General features: G+C 45.6%; 1 pseudogene; it reads left to right on the plus strand.

The window, feature by feature from the left end:
- The first annotated feature begins 433 nt into the window (after positions 1 to 433).
- LOC131919043 (small ribosomal subunit protein eS4, X isoform-like) lies at positions 434 to 1,114 on the plus strand (annotated as a pseudogene).
- The last annotated feature ends 7,249 nt before the right edge of the window (positions 1,115 to 8,363 follow it).

Genomic DNA, 8,363 nt, shown 5'->3' on the forward strand with positions numbered 1-8,363 from the left:
AGGCAGCCAACAGTATGTCCGGAAGAAGTGACTGTATCTGTTTCCCATTGCGGGACAGGGCTCCACTCTGCAGCAAGGGCTCCAGACAGTTCTCACCCCCAAAGAACAAGTCCTGGTAAAGCCAAGTGAGCTCTCCAGACCTCAAAGAAATGGCTTAGCATTTAAAGAAAAACTTCACACCTAAGGGCAATGGGGGGAGGGGGCGGTGCGGGCACAAATAAAGAAACAGGAACAATAATTGTACAAGTAAATAAAGACTAGGCAGTTGGTCATGGCTTTGTTCTAGGGCACGCAGGTGCCAGATGAATCCCAGATTCCAGAGAAGTTAGTAGAGCTGCTAACCATTGCTACCAGAAACATGGGGCTGAGTTTTCTAGTAGAGGGCATCAGGTGTGAGAGAAAGACAGTCTTGGAATGAAAAGAAAAAAGAAAAATGACCCACTCTGCTCTTGCATGCATACTTGCTGCTCCGCCACAGTTCATGAGAGGTTCCAAGAAGCACACCACTGGATGCTGCCTGTGTGAGTGCCTGCCTCTTGGCATCTTCCTCAGGTAAAGACTCAAGTATGCACTGATAAGAGACAAGATGAAGAAGATCTCCACATCAGAACTGATGTGGCCTACCTGGCGGGCTTCATGAATGTCATCACCATCAACAAAAGTGGCAAGAATTTCTGCTTGGTCTGCGACACCAAGGACCACTTCACCATGCACCACATCACACCCAAGGAGGCCAAAAACAAGCTATGCAAGATAAGGATGGTTGTCGTGGTACCAAAGGCATCCTGCATCTCATAATGCATTACACACACACCATGCACTACCCCGACCCACTCATCAAGGCATCATGCTGATCTGGCTGGACACCAGCAATATTGCTAATGTCATCTAATTCAACACAGGCAACCTGTGCATGGTGACCAGAGGCACCAATTTGGGGTGCATCGAGGCCATCACCAACCCAGAGTGCCACCTGGTCTCCTTTGACATGGTCCACGTGAAGGATGCCAACAGCAATGACTTTGCCACCCTCCTCTCCTACATCTTTGTGATCCACAAAGGCAACAAGCCATGGATTTCTCTTCCACAAGGAAAAGGAATCTATGTCACCTAAGGGAAAGACAGAAGGCTGGCGGCCAAGCAGAAGGGTGAAATGGACTCTGAGAGACATGTGGGTAGTGGTGGTGGTCTATTTGTTTATACTGCAGGTTTAAGCAGCTTGTTGAATTTTAAAATGAAGCAAACTTGAAAGAAAGAAAGAAAGAAAGAAAGAAAGAAAGAAAGAAAGAAAGAAAGAAGGGAGGAAGGAAGGAAAGAAAGGAAGAAAAGAAAGAAAGAAAGAAAAAAGAAAGAAAGAAAGAAAGAAAGAAAGAAAGAAAGAAAGAAAGAAAGAAAGAAAGAAAGAAAGAAGGAGGGAAGGAAGAAAGAAAAGAAGGAAAGAAAGATAAGTAGATACATGGATAGATAGATAGATAGATAGATAGATAGATAGATAGATAGATAGATAGATGTCAGGCATTCTTGAAGTGGTTTGTAAGTTCCTCTGATTCTTTTCTCTCAGGGAGCCCCTTCTTCAATGCTGGGCACTGCACTGCACACAGATGTATTGAATTACAGGAGGGATGACATAGACATGTACTTATATGCCACCAGGTGACCAGTCATAAAACTAGAGTGGCAAGGCTAGCCACCACAGTTGCGAGGAGGCTGGCAGGGCAGCTGCCAATTCAAATGTTCATCAGTGTCTTGCAGGATACTAACCACTGAGCCTCTCGGCTTCTGGGCCACACCTCCAGGATTCATCCAGCAGGACAACTCCTGTTAGTATCGATCTGCGCACCCCCATACTCTTAGGAAGTAACATGCATTCTTAAGTCTGTGTTCTTTGTGCTTTGGCAAGATAGATGTTAGAGTTTACCAGATGGAGATGTTGGCCCTTTTCATAATGACACCTCGGCACAGGTACTGGGTAGGAAGAGGGTTTTGATTTTTTGTAGGTGTTGTGCTGGGATGGTCTGATACAATAGTATAGAACACTCTTGCCCATTGTATTTTTCCCTCTCGTTTGTTATTTGCTTATTTGTTATTTCCTTCTCATACCAGGGAGCTTAGTTTTACAGAGAAAAGTCCTTTGTGCTTTTCATGGCCACTAGTCACAAGAGACAGTCTTTTGAGGGAACATTTGGGAGCCAAACAAGGTTAGTGTTGCCAAACCGTCTTGGCCATCATCGGACTGACAGATGTCACATCCAGGTTGTCCTCCTGCCCAAGTGATTGGAAGGAGCCAGATCAGGGTTCCAAGGGTCAGCCCAAGGGCACACACAGCCAGGTAGACGGCAGACATGAGACACCGTCAATCTGAGACATGGATGGCTCACGGCAAGCGTGAGGCCTCAAGGGTAATTCAAGTTAAGACATCGAGGTTGCTCATAATAAAACATGCTTTGTGTCTCGTACCAGAGAACACTCAGGAGGAGAGGGAAAGTTCCACGTGCCTGCGAATGGACTTATCCTCAGGACAGCTTGGTTAAAGGACTGTCAAGTCTGCTACCTTCTTGGCTGTCTTTCATTCTTAGAGTTCCATTTGTGCAAGGGATTCTGATCTTGATGTGAAAGCATCTTCAAACACTCCTCTATATGGATCTGAGTCCTAGTGGCACAAGAGGCTCGGGGCTTCTCACTTATCAGGGTTGGATTAAGGGGACAGAAACATGTCTTTAGGATGGTGTTGGGTTGGGAGGAGGCCTTTCCTGTCCTCCCAGCCACTCCAGCTCCCAGTGCAGGGCAGGTTCAGTGCCCGGCTAGGCTCCAGTGCGCACTGCAGCTCGGAGCTAGGGGCAAACAGTAATGTGCACTGCCCGGTCCATCCCTGCTCTGGCTCCCCTCGGCATTGGCATGGCATGTCCCTGGGCCTCTGCACTGTGCATAGGCCCTGGGGAGGGGCCAGTGCCACGGCACAGACATTCTCTCCTCACCCACATAAATCCTCAGAGGTCTCCCTCTGTGGGCTCATAAAAAAAGCCTTTTATCTAATTCACAGCCCAGGGAATTGAGCTCACTGGCTAGAGGCTTTCTAAGTCACATTTTGAATAATTTCTCAGCAATTCATTACACAGGAAGAACAGGTCCTTTTTGTTCTCAGACTTAGCCTAGGAATGCAACTCTCCTCCTGCCAAATTCATTAACAAAACCTGTGCATAGGGCTGAGTACCCAGGCCAGTTTCTTAAGTGCTCGGAAACTTGCTGATCATTGAAATGTAAATTTTTACCTTTGGCTGGAAGTAGTCTTAGCTTGTTGGAAATAGCAATGTCACTTTCAAATGTCCAGGATCCCTCCAGACCAAGCAGTCATTGTGAGCTAAGACCTACCATGTGGCAATCGAGAGAGACTGACTGGCCAAATGCCTTCTTTCTCATTGGCAGAAGACAGGGCCGTGAACAAGCAGGTCACAGATTGAGAGGTAAAGATCCTCTGGCAACAGAAAATGACTGTGGGCTCAGGAGAGGCCCTCAGGAAGCCAGGATGCTCAGGCTCCAGTTCCCAACCGTCGTCATGGTTAGGGTGGTTGGGCTTTTGCTCTCCAGGCTAGTCTATGCACACAGGCAGGTCGCTCTGGACAGAGGACCCCAGAACAGCACAGCTTGCGAAGCAGAGGCCTAAGGGGTCGTCTTGAGGAATGATGGCACTTGATGCTAATCTCAGTGTACTTCTTTTTGTGTGTGTGGACGACAGGTGTGTGTGGAGGCCAGAGGACAACCTCAAGAGTCATTCCTCAGGTGCCATCCACCTTTTTGATGTTCTCTTTTCAACAGGCCTGAAACTTATCCTGCAGACTGGACAGGCTGGTCAGCAGCCCCAGAGATGCATCTATTTCCACCTCACAGGATTAGAAGATCATGCCACCACACCTGGCTTTTTTAAAAAGCAGATTATAAAGATGAACTTGGATCTCTGTGCTTGCATGACTATGACAAACATTTTACTGCCTGAGGTAACAACTCTCAATATACTTTTTAAAAAAATGTATACTACATTTAAGATGCTGACTTTGAAAAACGCAATATTTACTTTATAAGTATTGTTATTATTTGAGGCAGGTTTACCTTGTGTGTTGTGGGATAATCCTTCTGTATGCTGTGAATATGTATTACTCTCATTGGTTAATAATAAAGCTGTTTGGCCTATGGCAAGGCAGAATAAAGTTAGGTGGGACAATCAAACTGAGGACTGGGATAACGGAAGGCCGAGTTGAAAGAGACATGAACGAGCTGCCCAGCCCAAGAAGCAAGATGCCAGAGGACCAGTAAAGCCATGGACCATGTAGCAATACATAGGTTAATAGAAATGGGTTAATTTAAATGCAAGAGCTAGTTAGTAATAAGCCTGAGCTATCGGCCAAACATTCTGTAATAAATATAAGCTTCTGTGTGTTTATTTGGGACTGGGCAGTCGGGACAGAAAACTCCACTTCTGTTTACACTTGTGTGTTCCAGGCTAGCCTCAAATTCATAGTTCTCCTGCCTCTGCCTCCCAAGTGCTGGGATTACAGCTATGTGTGCCGCCACACCAGCCCTGATTTATATATTGTATATATACATGCTACTAGACACTACCACACTGCTGCTCTCACTGCCAGGATTACAAATGCAGTTGTAGGCTTCTTCTTGTATTCTCTTATGTGCCTAAGTTTCTCTCAGTAAGCAATGGTTATACTTATAATTAGTTACCACTACCATCTAACATTTGGGAAATGATTTTGCTCCTGGCACTAGCTAAGCACCACTCCCACCCCTTTTTGCAAAGTATTTTCTAAAAGCTTGACAGATAACGGCCCCACAATCATTGGTGAACGTGTTGTTTGGTGCAAAGGTAATGCAGAAAGCATCCTTTTTTTCTAGAACCCACAAAAATCCATGAGGTATGACCCCTAACCCTAGGGTGAGAAAAAATAGCTATTGTTTAAAAAGCCTTTTAATCCTATTTTTTTTGCATGTGTATGTCTGTGGTGTGTGTGTGTGTGTGTGTGTGTGTGTGTGTGTGTGTGTGTGTGTGTGTATGTTCAAGTGCACATGTGTTTTGTACACAGGTACATGTGGTAGGCAGAGAGGTTGATGTCGGACATCTCCCTCAATCATCCTCCATTTTGATTATTGAGGCAAGGTCTCTAAACTGAACCCAGAACTCAATGATTTGGCTAGCCTAGCAAGCCAGCTTACCCAAAGGATTCCTGTCTGGCCCCTAGGATTACACACAGATCACCAGATCTGCCTAGCTTTGGTGTGGGTACTGGGGATCCAAACTCCAGTTCTCACACTTGCACAGCATGTGTTTTACCCTCTGGGCTGTCTCTCCAGACCCTCAAAAGGCTGTTAAAACAAAGAATTCCATGAGAAAGTGAGGAGGAGTAAGTCCTCCAAGTAGACAGAAAAGCTTGGTGAAACCCACCCGAGTTCAGCTACATCAATCTCAGGACAGACTTCTGGTACTGAATGTCAGCTGTGAATTTTTAAAGAAGTTTATTTTTCTACCTGGTCCTTGTCTTCCTCTTCTTCTCCTGTGTTGCTGGGGATCAAAAGTGCCTAACAGAGGGAAGAAAAGAAAAGAAAATCAACATTTCCAGCAGCCTTTACAAATAGGTGTGGCACCTGTCATGTAACCAGAACAGGTCACAGGCTGAGACCTCCAGTAGTACATCTCCTATCCTACCTTTCTGCCCCCTGAGGTTCAGGTTGTAATGGCTGGAGCTGCAACAACCCACTGGAGACAATGAGGGAAAACTCACACAAACCAGGGACCTCTGCTCTGACATCTTTGTGCTGTTGAACTAAGGCCAACCTGTATTCACCTCCAAACTTCTAATATGCAAGAGAAATTTGTCATGTGCTCAAGCCTCTGTCATCAGGCCCTTGCTCCTGGAGGCCATAAGCACCAGTGGACTGAAACCACGCCATCCTTGCCGGGTGCCACTGTCTCCCTGAGCCTGGATCATACATGGGGAAGCCCTTACTCATGTGTCTCCCAAACTGGACCACTGTGCACTTTCGAAGAACAGAAGACGAGCTGATGATGAGTCTTTGGCACCCCAACCTCACCCCCATGAAGGAAAGTGGTTGCTTGGGACATGTTGTGGAGGTCAGCAGTCAAATTTGAGACTACGTCTCAAGCTTTGTATTTCTCCTGCTCCACCAGTGGCCATGGACAATCTCCAGCCAGTCAAGGCCAAGAGAGGCAGTCTGGACAGTCAGGAATTCTGATTAAGTGTTGCACTGTTAGGAGCCTGTGAGAGCCTCGGGGCAGGGTTGTAGGAACGGCCTGCTGGGGTGCAGACCTGGACAGCAAGGCTCCTCTTCGTTTCTGCCCACGAGCTGGCCATTCCATTTCTTTTGCTTTGATAAACTGCAAGTGGTTTTAAATTGAGCCATAAATTTCTGTAGGTCTTTCAAAGACCAATCCTTGCCTTTGATTCATTTCCTCCAGTGGCAGCGAAGTCTAGTTGGAGACACACACATGCCACTTGGTACACATTTAGGCAGGGAGGTGGAAATTTACAGGCCATGCCTTGCACAGTGACCTCCACTTTTTCGTAGTCTGAGGTGTAAGCAGAGAGATGAACCAGGGTTGGCATTGTGCAAACAGGCCCAAGTGAGAAGGTCTTAGCACCAGATGCTGAAAAGTGAATGATTTATTTCTTGCTTTAAGAAAGTCCTTGAGTAGACCACACTGCCTCCTCCCTTGCTTTGCAGTCATGAACTAAAGCAAGGTTTTACTTCAAATCATGATTTTTAATCGACACACTTTGCTCTGATGTCTGAGATATGGGGACTGAAGTGTAAATCTCCCAAGTTCCAGGGGAAGTGATGAGTCCAATCTTTCTTACCACTAAATCCTGAACTGAATTCTTGTGCAATTTCTTGATGGGTCCTATGCAATGGACCTCAAGGAGTGCAGTCCACAGGAGTGTCAGAACAATGGCTTCTAAAGATGCCTGTTTAACTTGCTTTCTGTTGCTGTGATAAACACCACCGCTAAAAAACGACGGAGGGGATGAACAGGCTTATTTGACTTACAGGTTACAGTCCATCAGCAAGGGACATCAAGGCAAGCATTAAAGGCAGGAACTTGAAACAGAACCCTCGAAGGAATGCTGTTTCCCAGCTTGCTCCAAGGCTCACATTCAGCTATCTTTCCTACACACTCCAGGCTTACCTGCCCAGGGTTGGCACCGCCCACAGTGGGCTTGTCCCTCCTCATTTTTTTATTTTGAAATTGGCAATCAAGAAAATGCCCCCACAGACATGCCAACAGGTCAATCTGATGGAAGGAATTCTTCAGTCGAGTTTCCCTCCTCCTGAGTGTGTCAAGTTGACAGCCAAGATTAGCCGTCACAATGCCCAAGAGCTACCTCCCAGAACCTGGAAAGAGGGGATTAAAGTTGCAAATGGAATTAAGATTTCTGGTCAGCTGTCCTTGAACTGAGGTTGTCCAGATTTATATACAGAAGTTTAACTTCATCACAATGGTTCTTCTAAGTAGAAGACAGAAGCAGAAGAACAGTCTACATCAGAAAGATCTTACATGAGAAAGATTCAAAATCCAGTGCTGGCTTTGAAAATGAAGGAGGGGGCTGCAAGCCAAGGGATTCAGTAGCTTCCAGAATCCAGGAGAGTCGAGGAAAGCGCTTCTCTCCTGAGAGCTCCCAGAAGGAGCTTAGTCACGAGAACACTTTGATTTTAGCTCACTGAGACACATTTTAGACATCTAACTCCAGAACTATATATTTAATAATAATAATAATAATAGCAAATAATATAAATACACATACTTATAATACTATAATACATGTGTATGGCTTTAAGCCTCCATGTTTGGAGTAATTTGTTTAAAAGCCACAAGAAATAGTCCTACTACCCATTCTTTAGGGTGTTCCACTCTGAACACAGGCTAAGTCCCTGAGAACTGGAGCGGGTGGGGGCACTGTGGACCCCATCAACAGTGACATGCACATTTGTCAGCCTTTAAGTCTATTTCCTCAACAGTTTCTGTTAAAAGAGATAGCAGAGGTGAAACCCTGGGTTGTCACAACCTTCTCCCATGCTGGCTTTCACGTGTTAATAAGTAATTGGGTGCTAATAACCAGAGGGAAAACTGGGGAGGGGGAGGGGCCCCGGTGGGGGAGAGGACTCTGTAATTTGTTACTCCTTTCTTTGTTCACAACCATGCAGCTGGTGTGGGGTTTTTTCATTCTGAATTCTTATTAGTATATATCAACTCATGCTGTATCACCCTCTCTTTCCTCTATCCTCTGATCTCTTCCTCTGGTAATGAATGTATATTATCGATATAATATTTACATACATTTAAA

Source organism: Peromyscus eremicus, chromosome 9, assembly GCF_949786415.1.
Source record: "Peromyscus eremicus chromosome 9, PerEre_H2_v1, whole genome shotgun sequence".
Lineage (NCBI taxonomy): Eukaryota > Metazoa > Chordata > Mammalia > Rodentia > Cricetidae > Peromyscus > Peromyscus eremicus.